We start from the raw sequence: 23,087 nt of genomic DNA, 5'->3' as shown, positions 1-23,087 counted from the left end.
ACAGTGTAACTACCAGAAATGACCAGGCACAGCTCATAGCTAAGCTTCAAAGTACTCATTACTTGCAGAATTTTATAATAGCATGTTGGAACTAAACAAGATGATAATGCAGCCCATGCCTTTGATTATAATAATGAAGAATGCAGCAAATAAGAAGAAAATGATATAATAAGTTAAATATCGGGGCGCCTGGGTGGCGCAGTCGGTTAAGCGTCCGACTTCAGCCAGGTCACGATCTCGTGGTCCGTGAGTTCGAGCCCCGCGTCGGGCTCTGGGCTGATGGCTCAGAGCCTGGAGCCTGTTTCCGATTCTGTGTCTCCCTCTCTCTCTGCCCCTCCCCCGTTCATGCTCTGTCTCTCTCTGTCCCAAAAATAAATAAACGTTGAAAAAAAAAATTAAAAAAAAAATAAGTTAAATATCATGAAATGCATTTCTTAAAGCTCATGCAATATGCCATGACTCCTACAGAGGGACAAAGTAGACAGCTTTAAATATTGGCAGTTTTAGTAAGTTTCAATCATATTCCTGAACCTTGGGTATTAACCTATTTGATACCTAAAATAAGTCTCATTCTAGAATTATCTTAAACATATCCACAATTTCCATCTCCAATTCCTTATCCTCCAAACTCTCTACAACTTCAGCTCCTCAACATCAGGTAAGGAAAAGTTAACTGATCATCCAGAAGAGAGATAGGCCCTTCATCAGGGAGGGGTGCCCAGCATTATTAAGAGGTAGCCATGAAATTTTGCCACAAAGCCATCCACAGTAACACCACTAGAGTTTTCCAAAATCCATTTAGTTGGCTGTTGCTCAATATCACATAATCTGCATTTAGAAAATTCCCTCTGGCTATATCATCCCTCCTCCTGTCTTTACAATTCCAGACAAAGTAACTTCAGCACGTTCTATAACCATTTCCACCTTTAAATTTTTGTCTGGCAGGCTTTTTAATCCCAGAAGTCTGTTGAAAATAAAGCAAAGAATATGGAAAAAGCAGAATGGATATGTATCATTAATGGAAAAGAGTCCTTAAATATCACATGAAACTATATGACACCTTTCGAAGTGTTGAAAAAGTTGCTAAAACTCCAAGCCTAGAAATAATATTCTCTCTACTTTAGTTCTATCATATTACCCCTTACTCAAATTGATTCAGTCAATAATTGTGTACTGGTCAAGCAAAGACTGAGTGTAGCAAGACTGAGTGTAGCAGATATAAAGATGAAGTCTCTATAAAACTTACTGTACAGTTTATAGGACATATACATTATTAAATATAATTCAAAGAAGAAAATAAGTTCCAAAGTCCACAGGACACAGAGGGCATTATGCTGGGTACCTGGTGGGGGTGGGGTGGGGTACAGAAGGAGAAAAGAAACATGAGATATAGTACTAAGCCGTCTAAGACATGACAATCTAATTAAGGATGTGAAATGTTTTAAGGGACAATATAATTAAAAATAAATGGTTAAACAAGAGCTATATGGTTATGTGCTTCCTTCTTCCCAACTCAACCTTGCTCTCAACCACTAAATCTATTCTGGAGCCACCTTTCTATGGTTAACAAACTGCCTCTCTCCTGCCCTTCTGCACTTGACATACTCAGGCTTCCCCTAAACTTGTGAACTAGAAGCTAAATTATTCCCTAAGCCCTTCAAAGCCAGGAGTGAGGTAGACATTGTCCTTGATTTGAATGTCATTTACAAACTGTACAGGAAGGTTTCAATACCTTCCCCACCCAATATCCATTTGAATTGAAATACATTGAGACTCCTGAGAGTCAGAAGTGGATATTAGATGTCCTGAAACTCAAGGGTCTGGTTGACACTGGGTATTACGTGCCGAAAAGTAAGGTGAAGAAAATCAGAGAGAACAGAGGCAGAACACAGAAAAATGAGAGGAATCTTTAATATATCCTTTGAAAGGATATATATCCTGAGAACCTACTTTGTTTCCAGCGTCTTGATATTAAATCTCCATACATCAAATTAGTTTAAACTGTTTTGTTGATTTTCTCAGAAGAGACACAAGAGAATATAGACCATTACCAGGGCACTTGGGTGTCTCTGCTGGTTAAGCATCCCACTCTTGAGACTCCTAATTTCAGCTCAGGTCATGATCTCACAGTTCGTGAGTTCAAGCCCTGAGTTGTCTCTGCACTGTTAGCATGGAGCCTACTTGAGATTCTCTCTCTCTCTCTCTCTCTCTGCCCTTCCTCTACTCACGTTCTCTTTCTCCCTCTCTCTCAAAAACAACATAAATAAACTTAAAAAATATATATAGACCATTACCTTACCACATGCATAAAAATCCTATTTATTTTGAACTTCCCTAGTAACTGCCTGTCCCCCACATTGATTTCTTCTAGAATCCTGATAACTCCAACTAATCCAAATACTTTGACATATCACCTTGACCTTACCCCAAATACTGCCACAATGTTAGGTAACTTCAGTATCATGTTGATAACTGTGATGGTAAATTTTATGTGTCAACTTGATTGGGCCAAGGGATGCACAGATAGCTGGTAAAACATTATTTCTGGGTGTGTCAGTGAGGGTGTTTCCAGAAAAGATTAGCATTTGAATTGTTAGAATGAGTAAAGAAGGTTCATTCTCACCAATATGACAGGCACCATCCAATCCTTTGAGAACAGTGGAGAAAGGGCAAGCACTCACTCACTCTCTTTTTCTCAATCTCTCTCTCTCTTCTTGAATTGGGACATCCATCTTCTGCTCTCAGACACTGGAGTTCCTGATTCTCGGGCCTTTGGAATCTTGCATTAGCCCTCCCCCCCCCACCCCCCATCCCCCCACCCCCCACTCTCCTATTCCCCTCCCGTTCTTAGGTCTTTGGATTCAGACTGAATTATACTACCGGCTTTCCTGTTTATCCAGCTTGCAGACAAGATATTGTGAGACTTCTTTGCCTCCATAATTGTGTGAGCCAATTTTATTTCCAATAATAAATCTCTTCTTATCTTGGTTCTGTCTCTCTGGAGAGCCCTGACTTATACTAACCCATACTACAATCTAACTGCTTAAAATTATTTGTTCTCCTTCCTTCCCAACCACATCATGGCCACATCCCATCACTCCCATCACTGGAAATTGCTTTAATTTGATCCTTAACCTCTCTGAGCTATACTTCCAGAACCCATTCCCTTAATGATAAATCCAGAGAACACATTTCAGCTCATGTGTTACTTGACCTTGCTATGGTACTGGGTCATCATCAGCCACCCTACTTGCTTGACATACTTTTGTCCCTAGGCTTTTCTGACACTGTGACTTCTTGATCTTCCACCTTCTTCTTTGGATGATTTTTCTGAGTCAACTTTATGGCTTCTTTGTGTTCTACCCCTTTATGTGGATGCTCCCCAGGGTTCTGTCTTCTGTGCCTGGGAAGTGTCTGTGGAGAAAGGCTAAAATGAGGCTACCTCATCTAATTTATCTACTATCTTTATGACAATGACTCCCCAAGTTTGTAGCCCAAATCCATGTTTACAAGCTATTTCTTCCCTATGTCCTTAGGTAGTTCATATTCTATATATACAAAGCCAAATTCATCTTACTCCCCAATCTGTTTTCTCTCATTCACTTACTCAAGTCAGAAGCATGGCATACTTCTTAAATCTTCCTTCTCCCTTGCCTGTCACTTCAACTCATCACTGACTCCCACTCTATCTCCTGAGTATCTCTGGACTGAAGTTCTTCATGCTTTCCATTCTCTCTGCCATCACTGTAGTTTACAGGAAGCCAAACATTATATCAAGTAGAATATACTCAACAGGAGTATAATCCAACATGGGGCTTGAACTAAGGACCATGATATCAAGAGTCCTGTGCTCTACCCACAAGCACAGTCTTAAATAGAGGCATAAGCTATACTTCCATCATACACATGTTATAGAAGAAAGCTATTATACTCCCCTAAAATGATAGACTGCTTTGGGAAAACAGTGAGGCCATAATTCAAAAGCACTCAAGCTCTCTAAAACATTATGTTATCACTATTTCCTTAAAGAAATAATGCAGGAGGGACAGGGGGTTCCAGCTCTGCAGATTGCAGAGCCCTAGGCAAATATGTGAACACAAAACCATGTGTGTTCAGGACTAACAAAATTTCTTCCTTTTTTCCATTTTAACTTCTAGGCATGACATGAAGAATGATTCTAAATATTTCTAAAATATCAATCAGGGGCACCTGGGTGGCTCAGTCGGTTAAGCAAACAACTCTATATTTCACTCAGGTCATGAATTCACGGTTCATGAGTTCAAGGCCCTGCATCCAGCTCTCTGCTAACAGTGTGGAGCCTGCTTGGGATTCTCTCTCTCTCCCTCCCTCTGTTTCTCTCTCTCTCTCTCTCACTCTTGCTCTCACTCTCTCTCAGCCCCTACCCCACTCACATGTGCTCTTTCACTCTCAAAATAAATAAACTTAAAATATATACATCAATCATACTAGAAACCCAAAAGAATAAGCTTATGGAAGAAAATAAATTATTTGTACAAAATCCTCTGAATTGTTTTACAGAACAATTAAGATAACAAGACTTTTTCTTCATAGACCAGTCATGGCCACAAAGATTCAGTGTTGAATATGTATCATCACTATCATGTTTGATTATTATAACTGTAAGAAGGAAACAGGGCTTCCTGACAGAATATTCTAACATTAAATGAGAAAACAGACATATGGAGTATTTTGCCTTTAGAATTACTAGGTAGGTTGATGTACCTTTGTCCCATAACTAGATAGCTACTAGATAATGACTCTCTCCTCCAGTATCAATTTAGTCCAATGAGTTCTGCACTGCCATTTACTGCAGTTTCATGCATTAGGACTAACTGTGCTAGTATATATTCCAACAGTTCCACATGTCCTGTGAAGCAGAGTTTCTACCATAAGGCCTGGGGCAAGCACACACACAGTTCCAAAGAATACCTGCAAACTGCTTAACCATTGATTAGTTACAGCAAAGTGCACAGTTGCAGAGAACATATTGGTTCTACTATGTAGGCACCTGGGATTTAACAATAAATGCCAGGTATAACTTGATCTGGAAACGATGAAGTGTGTGACTACTCTAAGATCTGATCTGACAGCTCAGCTCTATCTATCAACCTGTAGGATGCCTTCTAATGACCCCCCAAGAGCTAATTTATATTACCTGGCCCAAAATCAATTCACCTTTCATGAATTTCCTCAATGGAAAGCAATGACTTTAGCAAATAATTCAAGCTGTTGCTTCTTTTCTTATACAAATCTTTACTCTGTGTATGGCTTAAATAGTTCCTTGGTTCCAGATTTCTGTAAACTTGACTGGATAGCACACATACAAAGACAGAGTCCTACTCACTCAAATTAAATTAATGTTGTAAGGACATTGCAAAGCTTGCCTGTGTCTGGGTGCCTAGAGCTCTCAATTTTCTTTTTAAATAAATATTTTTGGATAGGAATATTGATTCCAGAAACCACATCTAATTGATATCAGTGTGTCCACAGCTTAGGCCTGCCATCGTATCACATTAGGTTATATGCCTTCCTCAAAAAACCACCTTGTCAAATGTGTTTCAAAAATGCCTGACATATGACACTGGCAAATTCTAGGTGTTGCATGACATTCTATGTCTGAGTAATAGGACATATTTCACAACATGTCTCTTACTCATTTTTAAGTCAGTTTTATTGAATGACGGTAGAAAAGAGAATATGTTTTAGATATTTTTCTTTCCTTAAAAATACCACAGAAGCTTCTCTCAGAGCCAACAATGGCAAGTGTCACTAAGAACCAATGTCAAAAAGTAACGAGCATGTAACAGTTGATCAGTTCTAATGTTCTACTCAGGAGCCGGCAAGTCACAAAAATGTTCATTTTAACATATGTCCACCTCAAAAACCACTCACTTCAAACATCTTACCTCTCTTTATTTCATTCAGCTTGAAAGCAAAATTGGCACAGTCTTATTCACCACTGGAGATTAACTTCTAATAGAGTCGTTAGAGTACATATACGCATATGAATTGTTTGCCATTTTTTCAGAAAAGGAGAAGTGCAGATTAAAAGAGAAATTGGCCCAGATCTTCCAAATGCTTAGAATGAGCCTGAAAATTACATTCCTGAAAGCCTTTTTCAATTTAAGTAAAAATAATGAAACAAGCATTTACACAGAAAATAGCAGCACAAAGAACCATTAGCAAAAGCAGCACGAGCATTGAGGGAATAAATCAGACCAAGTTGATAGCTTTTCAGTGAAGTTATAACATTGATGAATAAAGAAACAAAGAAGGTATCTTTTATGTTGTGGATATATTTAAGAATATTGATTCTCTATTACTCAAGAGTTCTAACCATATAACCAAAAAATAATGATAAGCAATTCAGTGTTTTGACCAACGAGGTAGCTACTTTAGTCAATGTAACCCTTCTGAAGTTTTAACAAAGAAGAATCAGTGCTAGTAAGTTCTTAATTCAGTTAAACATTGCTCTCTGATCTGGAAGTGACAGCATACCACATACTGAAATTTTTCTAATCACGTATCTAGGAAACCTGTCTAAAAGTCCCAAAAACAGAATATATCAATGCATCCATTTGATTTTAAGATACTAATATAATTGAACAAAAGAACATTAGCCTAGAAAAATATAAATTACTCTTGGAAGACAAGTTTAGACTGAGAAAAAAATATTTTCTACAATAATAAGAATGAGAAAATCTAGAAAATATTAATACTACAGTCTTGGGAAAAAGCAATAAACTATTTATTTATGGTAAATAAAATTATTGAAAATAAATTACTTTAGAAAAAGCATTTGGCAAATGGTGAAAAGCTGAAAACTTTTCCTCTAAGATCAGAACAAGACAAGGATGTCCTCTCTCACCACTTTTATTCAACATAGTACTGGAAATCCTAGCCAGAGCAATTAGGCAAGAAAAATAAATTGGAAAGGAAGAAGTGAAACTATCACTATAACACTGTACAATACAACGATACAAAATCATATACAAAAATCTATTGCTATTCTGTACACTAATAATGAACAATCAGGGGCGCCTGGGTGGCGCAGTCGGTTAGGCGTCCGACTTCAGCCAGGTCACGATCTCGCGGTCCGTGAGTTCGAGCCCCGCGTCGGGCTCTGGGCTGATGGCTCAGAGCCTGGAGCCTGTTTCCAATTCTGTGACTCCCTCTCTCTCTGCCCCTCTCCCATTCATGCTCTGTCTCTCTCTGTCCCAAAAAATAAATAAAAACGTTGAAAAAAAAAATTTAAAAAAAAAAAATGAACAATCAGAAAAAGAAATTTTTAATTTTTTTAATGTTTATTTATTTTTGAATGGGAGGGTGGGGGTGGTGGGAGGGAAGGGACAGAAAGAAAGAGAAACACAGAATCTGAAGCAGACTCCAGGCTCTAAGTTGTTAGCACAGAGCCCGATGCAGGGCTCTAACTCACAAACCATGATATCATGACCTGAGCTGAAGTCGGACACTTAACTGACCGAGCCATCCAGGTGCTCCAGAAAAGAAAATTTTTAAAAAACAATTCCATTTAAAATTGCATCAAAAAGAATAAAATACGAAGAAATAAATTTGACCAAAGAGGTGAAAGACTATAAAGACTATAAGGTAAAAACTATAAGACACTGATGAAAGAAACTGAAGGGAACACAAATAAATGGAAAACTATTCCATGCTCAAGGATTAGAAGAATTAATATTGTTAAAATGTCCATACTACCCAAAGCAATCTATAGATTCAACACAATCTCTATCAAAATTCCAATGGCGTTTTTCATGGAAATGGAACAAAAAAAAATCCTGAAGTTTGTATGTAATCACAGAAGACCCCAAGCAATATTAAGAGAATAGACAAAACTGTAGCATTGTGGTCCTTGCTTTCAAACTATATTACAAAGCTATACTAATCAAAATAGCACATATTAGAATAAAATATCCCTAGGATATGCAAATCAAATGGAGCTACACGTCTTATATATAATAAAAACAAATATATCTCTATAGGATGATCACACAATGATTTTACATTGGAAACAATAGAATTAGCAAAGCTATAAGAATGTAAAAAAACTATTTGAAACTCTGCTACTGGTTTATATTTGAGTATGTTTTTCTATTTGTTCTTCTCTAATGATGTTGGTAATAAGCTTTTCAAACCATCTTACCAATATTTAAAGTACTACATTCAAATTGCTTTGACTTTAATTATGTTTGTATTATGATATGCTAGTTGGCACATAATGAGAGGAAAACCACTTAATACCCATGTAGACCAAGAACGTTTTTCCATTACCAAACTTAAAATGATAAAACAATCATAGGAAGTGTGTTGTTGTCACTGTTGTTTGTTTGTTTATTTGTTTGTTTGTTTGTTGAGAGAGAGAGCAAGTGGGGGATGGGGGAGAGAGAGAAAGAGAGACAGAGAGAGAATCCTAAACAGGATCCATGCTCAGCATGGGACCCAATGTGGGGCTCGATCCCACAACCCTGGAATCATGGTGGAGCCAAAATCAAGAGTTGGATGCTTAACCAACTGAGCCACCCAGGTGCCCCAAGAAGTTCTTTTTAAAAAAGTAATCAGCCAAGCATTATTCTAATATCTACAGGACTAGGGATTTTAATATCTACAGGACTAAATCTACATGACTGAGGGGTTTTGTTTTTTTATTTTTTCTCTTACTAGATTTGTATTGTTAGAATGGTTCTCAAATGATTGATGGAAGTCTACTCCATAAAGGGCCATGTCAAAGTCAGTTTCCTAGGATCAACAGAGCCACTCCTGTGCATAAGCTATAGTAATTTAGAATTAAGTATTTGGGGGTGCCTGAGTGGCTCAATTGGTTAAGCACCTCCTCTTGGTTTCAGCTCAGGTTATGATCTCATGGTTTGTGGGTTCGAGCCCTGTGTCCTGCTTCACACTGACAGTGTGCAGCGTGCATAGAATTCTCCCTCCCTCCTTCCCTTTCTCTCTTTCTCACCTGTTTGCACATGTGAACCATCTCTCTCTCAAAATAAATAAATTAAAAACTTAAAAAAATATAGAATTAAGTATTTGGAATAAATACTTTTCTGTTGTTGGTTTTCACTGATGTTTTATCAAAGCCTACACTGTTTTTTCTTCCCATTTAGTCTAATAAGGATATTTGTAGAGATAAGTTGAAACATATGGGTAGAATCTTTTGCTCCTCCAAAACAGCTCAAAAAAACAAAAATTAGTGTCATCAAAATCGATAGGCTAAAATAGTCTTTTATTCTTTAAGTTAAAAGAAAGAAATAAAAGGCCAAGTTCACTAGTAGAGATTTGATGATAAATTCAGTGGAATATTATTCAACATAAATCAGTAGAAAGCTTTGAGGACAAGTTAACTGTTTTTTCATTTCTGTTGCTGATTGGCATAAAATGGGCAATCCATAAATATTGGGTAAGGAAAGGAAAGGAAAGGAAAGGAAAGGAAAGGAAAGGAAAAACAGTCATGGGGAAGAAAGGAAAAAAAGAGTGGGAAAGGAGAAGGAGAGGGAGAGAGATAGAAACCACACAAAAGGCTTTAAATCTATGATTAGCTCAGTGTCTTAGGTTCTCCAGAAAGCAGACACTGAGTCAAGGATTGAGTGCTTCTAGTTTATTTGGGAGGAGCTAAAATACCCACATTGGATGGAGGGGTGGTACAGGAAGGTAGAAAAAGCAAACAATAAAAGATGTATTATTTATTTTCAAGTTTTATTTTATTTATATTTGAGAGAGACAGAGAGAACATATGCATGTGGGAATGGGGGAGGAGCTGAGAGAGAGAGAGAGAGAGAATCCCAATCAGGCTCAGTGCTGTCAGTGCATAGCCCAGTGTGGGACTTGAGTTCACGAACCGTGAGATCATGAGCTGAGCTGAAACCCAAAGTTGGATGCTCAATGGACTGAGTCACCCAGGTGCCTCAGTTCTTATTAATTCTTTATACAAGCCACATGAATATGTTGTTGTTGTCAAAGCTGGATCTTCTGCTAACTTGAAAGCACTGTATTAAATGTCACATAAATTCAAAATAATTACATATGTATATAGGTTCACTATTTTCATTGTTGACTATTTGCAATCATTTCAAACTCCAGTCAGCAAAATTACCTTCAGGTGAAGTTTAACTTATGATTCATTAAGCATTCAGTAAATGCCTTTATGAGCAAAGCACGGGACTATACTTTGTGACACTAAGAAGGAATCAGTGATTCCTGTCCAGAAATTTATGACCTATAAAGGAGATACGATGGGTGTGTAGAAAAACTAACATTGCTAAGTGCCATCACAGAAAATAAGCTATGGAAAGTCAGAGAGGGGATAGTTCATTTTGTATGAGGGAAGACAAGACTTCATGGATCAGGTGGCATTTGAACAAAGCTTTAAAGCACTTCCAGGATTTAGATGTGTGGAGGGGATAACAGCATCCCATGCATACCAAACAGCACAAAAACATGGTGGCAAAATCACGTGAATGATTTACAGATATGAACATGGAGTTCAAACGTGGCCGGGGCACAGAATGTATACAAGGGAAAGAAAATGAGAGTCAGAAACAGGTTTGTTAAAGGTAAGGAAAGTGCTAGCACAGCACTAAAAGGGTAGCTATTAGCCACATGTGACACCGAGCCCTTGAAATGTAGCTAGAAACTTACTTCAAAGACTTAATAGAAAAAAGAATATAAAATATTAATAATTTTTATATTGACCATATGTTGGAATAATACTTTACAATATTGGGTTAAAGTATATTTCTTTTCATTTTGTTAACGTGACTATGATAATTTTATATTACACGTGTGGTGCAACTTGTCTTCTATTCTAGAACAATAGCTAGAATGTTTGTGCTTTTTCTATAAAATGTTGGGGGCCTTAGGGTAAAGAGTGAATGACTGAGTGACATAATTATCTGCTTTAAGACGATTAATCTTGATAAAGGGGCAAGAGTACAGCAGAAAAAAGATAGAAAAACATACAAGAGGTAACGAGGCTGGTGTCAGTGGGTGTGCAGAAAAGGAGACAGATGTAGGTGATGTTGGGAAGGTGGAATTGGCAGTATTTGGCATTAAGTCAGAAGTCATGTGTAGGAAAGGGTAGAAGTCAGCACGATGCCAAGTTAGTGGAAGAAGTGACTGAAGTAAGTGCAATGATGTTTAACAAAACAGCCAGAGGAAATTGGTTAAAAGAAAGGTGGGTTCAGCTTGGGGCATAATGAGTTTTAGGCCCATAGGACATACAGGTAGAGTAGATGAGTAGACAGAAATGTGTGAGAACTGATGCTCCTACAATTTGGGAGATTTTCAAAGACAATAAAGAGAAAAAAACACACACACTAACAGATTTTCTTAAATTGCAATTTTTACTCGAGAAGCAAAGTCCTCTGTTCCTCTTAGATCAGGCATAAAGACCACAGCTTCATGTGTTATCAAAGACACTGTAACAAATTGTCAAATATCATCAGATAACGGTGTCTTTAATAGGAAGTTCAAGCTATGGAAAAGCAGAAAATAAGAGAAAACTCCATTTAGCTCTTATTTATTGTGCTCCACTAAGGGTCAGGTAAAGTACAGCATGCTGGAGAAGTGGACGTGAGTGAGGCATCACTGTCCCGAGAGCATTCATAATCACATAGTTTTTTCCTCAGGTAAAGTGAAAATGTTAGGAAATGATAAAGCTGCTATCAAAATTTGTCAAACCTTTAAGCTGTAAAGATTACAACATCTAACAGAAACAAAACCTGAGGCACAATGGGGCTGTTTCAAGAATGGTAGTGTTTTCTTTTCATTTTGTGACTGGTTTTGGTACAATACTAGCTTAAACACTTTTTTAGCATTCTGTATCTTTAAGCCTATTTTTTTATGTTGATATTCAGGAATTATTTCTTTCCAGGGGAGACAAAGCCTGTTTTGTGCTCTATGTGAAGTCATGTCTCTAATTTTAAAATATCATTTCCATGATCAAAGATACCCACATCAGCCACCTTACAATTAAGAAGACTACATCTTGCAAACTAGAAAAAAACCATATCCATTCTAGTGAGGCAACTAACACCACCACATCCAATTCTCAAAGCATTAGCTGGAATTGTATCGTGGTCCAGATGTGACCGTATGGGGCCTGGCTGACTGTATGGTGGCTCTCTAACAACCATAAACAACATTCCGATGTTTGGGGACAGGGGATACAAGGACACTGAAGCCTTGAAGAATCATCGTATTCTCATGAAATTCTGATCTCTGGGGGGAAGGGAATAAAGAATGCAAACATTTTTCAAACAGAGAGATAGCAGAGAATGGCCACAGTTTAAGAAACTGAATAGCTATAAACAGAAACTATAATCATGCCTGACAGAGTGTGTTAAGTATTGCACACTGACTGAGGGTGAGCCCACAGTTTTCCCAGATCCATATTGGTGGTTCTGGCAGAACGCAATGTAAAATTCCTTAAGAACAGAAGATACAAGTCTAAAGAAAAAAGTCCATGTGTGGCAATTTCTTACTAGTGACAAATTATATACTCACTTGAACTCATTACCCTTCCAAAAACAGAATAGAAAAGATAGATGCAGGCCCAAGGTCATGCTTTATGAGAATCCTGATGATATGTTCTAGGATATAGTCATGGGATTGGGGAGAGAGCTGATGGCAAGTGTTTATGCTTATAATTAACCCTAAAAGAAGAAAATATGATTGAATGATCATTCTAATAACATAAGAATAAATGATGATATGGTGACAGATCAGACAAAGGAGTTCTTTCTCAGAAGAAAGATATTACTGCAATTTTCATTTTAATTTGAGTTGAACTATTACTTGGTAAAACTCTATAGATCCTTCAAGAATATTAATTCAAATCTTCTAAGCTGTCAGCGAAATACACTATAACTTTTTTTTCTTCTTCATTACTTCAGAAGTCCTGATGGTAGAATGAAGATATAGCCCCCGTTATAGAAAATGGCATTTTACGTGACCCTTATGATGATTTTGGAAAACCAAGGCATTGATCTTATCCTCATTCCACATTTAAATTATGGCATAGTCAGTGCTCCTTTCTCATTGTAACATTTGTTTAGGTTTAATTACTGAACAATCAGAAAGCCATCTTGTTATATCAAATGCAAGATGTCAATTTAAAAAGAAATAAAATGTCTATATGCCATGCTCCCTAAATACCAGCTAGGAGAAAGTCACCCTAGAACAAAGAGAATTTTAAAATTTTGATATTAAAATATCTTTTATATGGAGGGAGATTGCTAACCTTTAGTGATCTCTTATTAAATTGCAAGCACTGGATGAAGTGCTGTACATAGATTCTGTCATTTAATTCTCATTCTACCTTATGAGATCCCAAAACAGGAATGCCAGGGATTGACATTACTAGAGATGTGGAGACCCAAGCAAGGTCTACCCCCTCTCCCACAGTGCACCACCTTCCCACCCCACCAATGCATGTTCCCCACCCCCACCCAGGTTGCTGTTCCTCTACCTTCTGAGGTTGGCTTGATTGGCTGCTACATAGCACAGACTATTGCCCTGACCTCCCTCTATAGAGGGAACACAGGTTAAAGGGGCAATAGTAAACATATGTCTTGGAGACTCTCATGGGAAAGTACTGATCCCATATTTATTAGACTAAAGTAAAAAACAACATTCGTAGGATTTTTCTTTGCCATGCTAATAGTTTCCTCTATCAAAAAGAAGCAGGAATGGAAAGAATGTAGCAAGGATGTTTTACAAAGATAGTGAGGGAATCCAATGCTTCAGTTATTTGCAAAGTCAGTGCAGGCAAGGAAGAATATAGAGTTCCTGAGGAAAGCTGAATTAGAAATTTTGGTTATGAGTAACACAGATCAAGCTGAAATAGTTTAAGCAAAAACAGGAGTGAGACGATACTGAAGATTCATAGGAAATACAAGAACAAGTTGAGAACACTGAGCTTGGAAAGCTCAGAATGAGAAAAGTTCTGATTATTAGAGTTCCTTAAAAATTCTGCTAGTGATAGCCAATAATCACATGAAAATATGCTCAAACACCATTAATTATTAAGGAAATGGAAATCAAACCCACAGAGAGATACAACTTCACATCCATTAGGACAATGGCTACTATAAAGGAAGGAAGGAAGAGAGAAAGAAAATAAGTATTGGTGAGGATATAAAGAAATGGGAACGTTGTACATTGCTGGTGGGAATATAAAATGGTGTAGCTGCTGTGGAAAACACTATGTCAGTTTCTCAAAAAATCAGAGAAAATTACTGTAAGATCTAGCGATTCCACTTCTGGAATTGGAATATAGATGCAAAATAATTGAAAGCAGGGATGCTCATGTTCATAGCAATAGCCAAAAGGTGGAAACACCCCAAATGTTCATGGATAGATGAACAAAATATGATATACACATGTAATGGAATATGATTCAGACTTAAAAAGGAATAAAATGCTGACACATGCTACAACATGGATGAGCCTTGAAGACTTTGTGCTAAGTGAAATAAGCCAATCACAGAAAGACAAATATTGCATGACTACACTTATGTGTGGTATCTAGAGTAGTCAACTTCATAGAAACAGAAAGTGAACAGTGGTTGCCAGGAGCTGGAGAGTGGAGGAGTGGAAGATTTTGTTTAATGGATACAGAGTTTCATTTGAGGAAGATGAAAAAGCTGGGGAGATGGATAGTGGTAATGGTTGCACAAGAAATATAAACATAGATAGGAAATGGACAGAGACAGTACTCAAAGAAGGAGGGAGCCCCAAAGTGTCCAATATAAAAGGCAACTTTTAGCAGATAAGCAGACAACTGGTATTTTTCACACTTCTACATGATATCATTTATTCTGACTACCTTGACTAAATATTTGTAGATCAATTCACATTTCAGTGCCACTTAATTGCTGAAATTATTTGAACTATCTCCATGAATCTTTCACATCCTTGGATACTTGGAGTGATACCTTGAAAAAATTATTTCGTCATCTTTACCAATGTGCATATTGAACTAATAGAAAAGAATTGGGTGTTACACACACGAGTATTTTTCTAACTTTTTTATTTTTATTTTTCAAAAATATCAAGCCAAAGGGATACATTACTTAGTGCTTTTAGGTAACTAGCAAAACACAACCAGAATACTTTCTAAAGAATGAATATATAGTTGTCCTATATTTTTTCCAGGGAAACCAGGTAGATGGTCTCTTATCTACATAAGTAGCCATCAGAATGGCAATGGTGGCCAGCTGAGAAAATAAACTTAGAAAATAAAGGGCAGAAATAAATGAATGAGTGAAAGGTGAAGCATCTGCTTTTGGATTAACAAAAAGAACAGTTAAAGTCTATCAACTGAGGTTTTGTGTTCAGCAAATACAAAGTATATAAATTAGTTATGAAAAGCTCATGTATGTATTTATTCCAGAGTATTCCATCCTGACCTTCTAATTGCCTCAGAAGGAAACACTTTATCAAATTAGGCAAGTCAATTAGGGGCCATTCGGCCATATCTTTATCATAGTTTCTGCAGTGTTATCCCTGGAGATAATTGTCAATTTAGCTAAGAGTAAGTGAAGCTACAAAGAGAAAAAGACTTGTAAAACATCCTCTAAAATTTGAAAGTAAAAAACAAAATGAGACAAAGTAGAGGAGAAGAAAAAAGAAACAAATGTTTAGGTATTTACATTTTGGCAGTCTTTATACAGGTAGTAGCTGATAGATGCTATTTGACTTATTCTGAATTTAATAATTTCCATTTGAAACTAATTGTGTTTGTTATTTCAACTACATCTTTCTGGGGAAGTAAAATTAAGAGAAATAAAATATAACCACTTATCATATTATTGTACAGAAATATTTTCTACAAAGTAATGCTTTTGTTAAAACGAGTAAAATGTTTAGTGGTGACAAAACTGAAGAATTTCCTCTTCTACACAAAAAAGGAGGAAATTTTATTTTAAAATTAAAATAGGTTAATTAAAATTAAAATTAAATTTTTAAAAAGATGAAAATTCAATGTAAATAAATGGTAAGCCACATTGTTTTACCTATGCTGACATTAAGCAACTAATACATAGTTTATTAATAGAGTGTTCTGTTACTTTACTCTCAACATTGTCCCCCCCAATCAAAGGTGATACAGCATAGGAGTTAAAACACCCAAACCTTATATCCACACTCTCTCGGTTTAGCCTCCATCTCTGACACTACCTATCACTTAATCTCGCACTGCCTCAGTGTCTTCATCTGGAAAATAAGGATGATGATGGTGGTGGTGGTGGTAGTGTGGTGATGATACCCCTACTTTACAAGTTTGTTGTGAAAACTAACATATATAAAGTGTTTATAATGGTGGCGGACACATAGAAAGTGATATAAAAGTATTCCCATTGTATGGGGTGCCTGGGTGGCTCAGTCAGTTGAGCATCTAACTTCAGCTCAGGTCATAATCTCACAGTTGGTGAGTTTGAGCCTCACATCGGCTTGCTGCTGTCAGCACGGAGCCTGCTTTGGATCTTATATCCTCCTCTCCCTCTGCCCCTCCCCTTCTCGTGCTCTCTCTCTCTCTCTCTAAAATAAACATCAAAAAGATTTTTTTCAGTATTCCCATTGTATCTTCTAGTCACTACAGATTTTAAAGTCTGCAAGAGAAAAAAAAAAGGTACCTGATTTTATTACTTCAGGTTAATACCCATTTTTCATGTCACGTCACTTTATTTGGAAACACACATGCCCTTGTTCTCCAACAGAGTCATATGAAACCAGAGGGTTCTCTCACTGGTGCTTCTAATCACATTCAGCAGCTCCTTTAAATATTGTACAATTACATATGAATAAGTACATAAATATGTTAAAATGACATAACAATGTGAGTAAACCTAGAAAATTAAATAATTACATAAAGCAAATAAAGTCATTGCTGCCAAACTGAACCACTTATGTCAAAAAGAAGGGAAACTGCAGCAGAATTCTTATAAAATCACTTTATTCAACACTAAAATCTTTTTTTAATGTACAGTGTGTTTAAAATATTAACATTCTGCTAATGAATCAGGAACTGACTATTCATATTTCCTGAGGTCTTTTTAATTTTTTTATTATTATTTTGGTCAATGTTTTCATCTATCCTAAATGTCAATGTCCTTGTAATTTTTAACCTAGAAATCATCAGAACATAAAATGAAGAGTATTCAACAATACATTAGAGGAGAACAAACTTGTTCAAAAACAAGAAAAATAAGTGAGTTGAGCAATCCCTATCAAAATAACACCAACATTCTTCACAGAGTTAGAACAAACAATCCTAAAAATTAATTGTATGGAACCAGAAAAGACCCTGAACAGCCAAAGCAATCTTGAAAAAAAGAAAACCAAAGCTTGAGGCATCACAATCCAGGACTTTAAGCTGTATTACAAAGCTGTAATCATCAAGACTGGCAAAAAAAAAAAAAAAAAAAAAACTGGCAAACAAACAAACAGCCACTTAGATCAATGGAATAGAATACAGAACCCAGAAATGGACCCACATCTGTATGGCCAACTCATCTTTGACAAAGCAGGAAAGAATATCCAATGGAATAAAGACAGTCTCTTCAGCAAATGGTGCTGGGAAAACTGGACAGCCACAAGCACAGAAATGAACCTAGGCCACTTTATTACACCATACACAAAAATAAACCCAAAATGGATGAAAGACCTAAACGTAACAGGAAGCCATCAAAATCTTAGAGAAGAAAGCAAGCAAAAACCTCTTTGACCTCGGCTGCAACAACTTCTTACTCAACACGTCTCTGGAGGTAAGGGAAACTAAGCAAAAATGAACTATTAGAACTTCATCAAAATAAAAAGCTATGCACAGTTAAGGAAACAATCAGCTAAGCTAAAAGGCAACTGATGGAATGGGAGAAGATATTTGCAAATGACATATCAGATAACGGGTTAGTATCCAAAATCTATAAAGAACTTATCAAACTCAACAGCCAAAAAAACCCAAATAACCCAGTGAAAAAATGGGCAAAAGACATGAATAGACACTTCTCCAAAGAATACAGCCAGATGGCCAAATGACACATGAAAAATGCTCAACGTCACTCATCCTCGGGGAAATACAAATGGAAACCACATTATGATACCACCTCACACCTGTCAGAATGGCTAACATTAACAACTCAGGCAGCAACAGATGTTGGCAAGGATGCAGAGAAAGAGGATCTCTTTTGCATTGCTGGTGGTAATGCAAACTGGTACAGCCACTCTGGAAAACAGTATAGTGATTCCTCAGAAAAATAAAAATAGAACTACCCTACAACCCAGCAATTGCACTACTAGGCATTTATCCAAGGGATACAGGTGTGCTGTTTTAAAGGGGCACATGCACCCCAATGTTTATAGCAGCACTATCAACAATAGCCAAAGTATGGAAATAGCCTAAATGTCCACTGACAGATGAATGCATAAAGAAGATGTGGTATATACATACAGTGGAGTATTACTCAGCAATCGAAAAGGATGAAATCTTGCCATTTACAACTACATGGATGGAACTAGAGGGTATTATGCTAAGTGAAATTAGTCAGAGAAAGACAAACATCATATGACTTCACTCATATGGGGACTTTAAGATACAGAACACATGAACATAAGGGAAGGGAAACAAAAATAATATAAAAACAGGGAGGGGGACAAAACAGAAGAGACTCTTAAATATGGAGAACAAACAGAGGGTTACTGGAGGGGTTGTGGGAGGTGGGATGGGCCAAATGGATAAGGGTCATTAAGGAATCTACTCCTGAAAATCATTGTTGCACTATATGCTAACTAACTTGGATGTAAATTAAATAATAAATTAATTAAAAAAAGAAAAATAAGCAAGTTGTTAGGTAGAAAGAATCACACAATCATCCTCGGATGGTGAGTCTATTCATGACCATATTTCCATTGTCTAGAACTATGCCTGGCACACAGCAGGTATTTAATAAATAGTTGTCTGAGTTTTGAATGAATGGATGGATGAAAATTATCAAGGTTCTGTATGTTGTATAAAGTGTCAAAAGCCTGACACATGGTTCTCATCTGGGAGAGGAACAACATGCTAATGGGTATTTGAAAATACGGTGGGAAGTTGGCTTGTCACAATGACTGTGGGTGCCATTGGCAGGTAATAGGTAGAGTCCAGAGATTCTAACCTCTCTGCAATATGGAGAGAGATAGGAAAGACAATTACAGGACAGTCCAGCACAATAAAGAACTTTTCTATCCTAAATGCAAATAGCAGTCCATCAAGAATCTCTGGAGGCAGAATTACGGTGGAGGGATAAAAGAAACAAAGCAAACAAATCAGAACAAGAAAATCAGAAAGGCAGCGGCAGGACTTGAGTAGCTTTGGTAGTGATCAGTAGGTCTCTGCTGTGAGTGGGGAAGGAACTATTTAGAAAACTGAGCCAGGCTAAAAATGCCTAAAAATGTCTGAATCAGAGCTTCTGGGGTATATGTACAAGCTGCAGAAGAGACTGCAAGCACTTTTTATACTAAAAACAAATACGGAATAATTATAAAGTAGGATGCAAAATTTCTTTAAATTAAGAGATTCAAAGAAATCTCTTATTTGTGGTAAGCACCTGGGGCATGTTCCCAAATCTCCATATAAACCACCCCCCCACACACACACACCCTTTACCTCCCACCCTCATACTGCCAGTGGGTGGTACTTTGGTTGAAACACTACCTCAGGTCTTGAGCTGTGAACAGTTCATCAGAGGTGAATAGCAGTACTAAGTTCGGAATAATGCGGGGGTAGTACCAGGGTAGGAGCAAGAAAAAAATAAGGCATCTAAAGGAAGGTGAAGATGTTTACAAGAGTCCATCAAAAACAAATTGCAAGGACAAAATACACAAAGTATGCAAAGTGGCAACATTAAGGCCTTAATTATTTCACTTATTATATTTTTACTGAACACTTCTATATGTATCAGGCATTGTGCTAGGCCCAAAGGATAGAGACGAACAAATGATATAACTTGACCCTCATGAACCTTAAAATCTATCGGAGAAGAAGACATTAAACAAGTGAACAATAATGGAAACTCACAGAACACTTAGAAGATAGCAAGGGGGTCTCTTTTAGATTGAAGTGTGAAAGTCTCTAATTTCCTTAGAAACAGAAAATGGCATTAAAAGTAACAACATTTCTTTCAGATGTTATATAAGAAATAGTAATAGACATTTTCCCTTTCCCAGACATTTTTAAAAATATCCTAAAAAGGGAGAAAAATGACCAAAAATAGCAATCTTCATCATCATAGTGATAGTGATTTTCTTCTGAGGAGCTTAAAGTACTTGTTAAACATCACTTTATAATGAAAAGAAAGCAAATGGACTATTGAATTACTAGCATTACTATCATTATTTGGATAATAGCATCTGTAGTGAATTTTAAAATAGTTGAGAAAATCAAACATCTAAGTAACATAAAAAGGTACAGGTGTTTCTCCTATTTTGACCTCTGAACGTCATTTTCTCTATAAAAATACCTGGGTGACTGAGTTCTGATATCTCATAATGTAAATTATACCAGCATGAGCTTAAGACACCATAACAATTTAGAAAATGAGTGGCTAAATAGGAAATGTCACACTAACCTATTAGTCTGGACACTCAATGCTCATGACTCACAAATGGAGCGGTTATTTCAGTATCGGCAGCTGTGACAAGTCCCAAACCAGTCCTCCAAGCAAATTAGATTCTTTGGGAATAAACACTTAAACAGCAGAGCAATTTTTATTAGTCAGTTCTTATCAGTCAGTGATTAGTCCATCACTATGGGTGTTGAAGTCATTTGGCGTATGGATGGCAACGATGTCATCTGTCTGAGCTGTTGGCACGTTATCACTAATACTTGTCAACTAGTAAGTATTTGATTCTTCAAACGCATAGCTTTAGTAAAACTTTCTGAAAGTGAGACAGACATAATCTTGATATCAGTATAACTGAGTGTGTTAAATATATGCTCCTCCAAAGAGGCAAAATAGCTTTTTGGAAAGTAGTTCTGCTAGACAGGGACTTTGGATTCAGATGGAATTACATGTCATTTCTGTCCCCATACTTAATAGCTGGGTGAATGTGGACAAGCTAACTTTTCAAACCCTCCATCTCCTTCACCACAAAGTTGTCATAATAACAGTTCCTACTTCATGGATTGCTGCAAGAAGTCAAGAAATAATCTATGAAAAATGCTCAGTTACATATAATCTGCCATAAACCTCATTATTTACACATTAAAATGCATTTAATAATATATTAGAAAGAACAGTGTCTAATATAACTTGGGATAGCAGTAGGTTTAACATAACCTCAAAGATCAGTATCATCAGCGTTGCCAGCCACTCTTACCAGAGCAGTGGTTTTTGAGGAGACTCTGAAGAATTCATTCAGGAGTTCTGAGGTGTTACTTAGGGTAGAGAAGGCATGAAATGGGGTGTTGTGGGCAGGGGTGGCCGGCTGGGTACATGAGAATTGGTAGGACAAAAACAGACTGACACAACCCTTTCCTCAGGTTCACCAGAGCCTCTCAATGTCATCTAACACTTTTGATTCCTCGCTTTCTTTTACATGCATATCCCAACCATCAGCTAATTGTCAGACCCGACCCTCAAAATAAATCTAAACTTTGACCACGTCAGGCCACCTCTAACTCCACCACCCTAATCTATACCACCAATCATTTTCTGTTGTTCTCTCTTCAAATCCCAGCTCTCTTACAAATCTGCTCTCAACACCACAGCCATAGTGATCCTGTTGAAACCTGCATCTGATCTTGTCACTCTTGTACTCAAACCATTCCAATGCCTCCCAAAATCATTTCCATGGATCTGCAGGATCACCCCTACCTCTCCAATATCATTCCCTACCTACCACACTCCTCCTTCACCTTCTCAGCAAGGCTGCTGTTCCTCCAACATATCAAACACAGTCTTTTCTCAGGACCTTTGTACTCATGATGCCACTGTCTAGACCACTCTTCTGAATGGCATCCACACAGACACTTCTTCCAGACGTCCTTTCAGATGACTTTACCAGGACTGCCTTCTCTGACCCTCCTCCATAAACTAACTTCCCCATCACTACCACTTTCTTTCCCTTCATCTGTGCCTATCACCATTCCCAGACACTTCTATTATTCACTGTTTCTCATCTGATCCCGCCACTAAAATGTAAATTCCATATGAAAAGGGATTTCTTTTTTTATTTTGTTCATTTTTGTATCCCAGTACACAATAGGTGCTTAACTTTATAACTGATTAGCAGAGAGCAGAATAAAGCAGTATCCTGGTAGGCTCTTAGGAAGTGAGATGACAGTGGTGCATCTCACTCAGATTGGGACTCCAAGAAGAGAACCTGATCAGAGGTGTATTAGTTCTCTATTATTGTTTAGAAAATTACCCCAAAAGGCAGCAACTTAAAACAGCAAGCACAGAGTTACAGAGACATGTGAACAAATTAGCTAGGTGGTTCTGGCACAGGCTAGAACCTGTGCGATCTATCTATTGCAATCAAGCAATCATCTTAGGGGTCTACTGTGACTAAAGAATCCACTTCTGAGTTTGCTCATGTGGTTGTTAGCAGGGCTTAGTTCCTCCTTAGTTGGTGTCTGGAGGTTTCAGTTCCTTGTAACATAAGCCTCTCCATAGGACTACTCACAAGCTAACAGCTTGCTTGCACTCACTGCCCATCCCTTCAGTGAGACATCCAAAAGAGAGAAAGTGTAAGCAAGAGAAAGCTTTCGAGATAGAAGCTGCAGAATTTTCAAACTTAATATCCAGAAGTGACACGCCATTACTTCTGCCATATGGTATTGGTTCATACACATCAACCCTGGTACAATGTGAGAGAGGACCACACAACTGGGTATATATCAGAAAGTAGGGATCATTGGGGCCAGCTTGGAGGCTGGCCAGCACAGGGGACAAATTGTGAGTTCAGCAAAAGAAAGGATAACTTTGAAAGGCTTTCAGATATTTAAGGGGAAATGTCAGAGAGACGGTAAGTTCTAGGAAATGAGGACAGGTCAAGGGAACCAA

The sequence above is a fragment of the Prionailurus viverrinus genome, chromosome B2 (assembly GCF_022837055.1).
Source record: "Prionailurus viverrinus isolate Anna chromosome B2, UM_Priviv_1.0, whole genome shotgun sequence".
NCBI classification, from domain to species: Eukaryota; Metazoa; Chordata; class Mammalia; order Carnivora; family Felidae; genus Prionailurus; species Prionailurus viverrinus.
The sequence above is the reverse complement of the archived record's forward strand: the minus strand, read 5'-3'. Positions refer to the sequence as shown.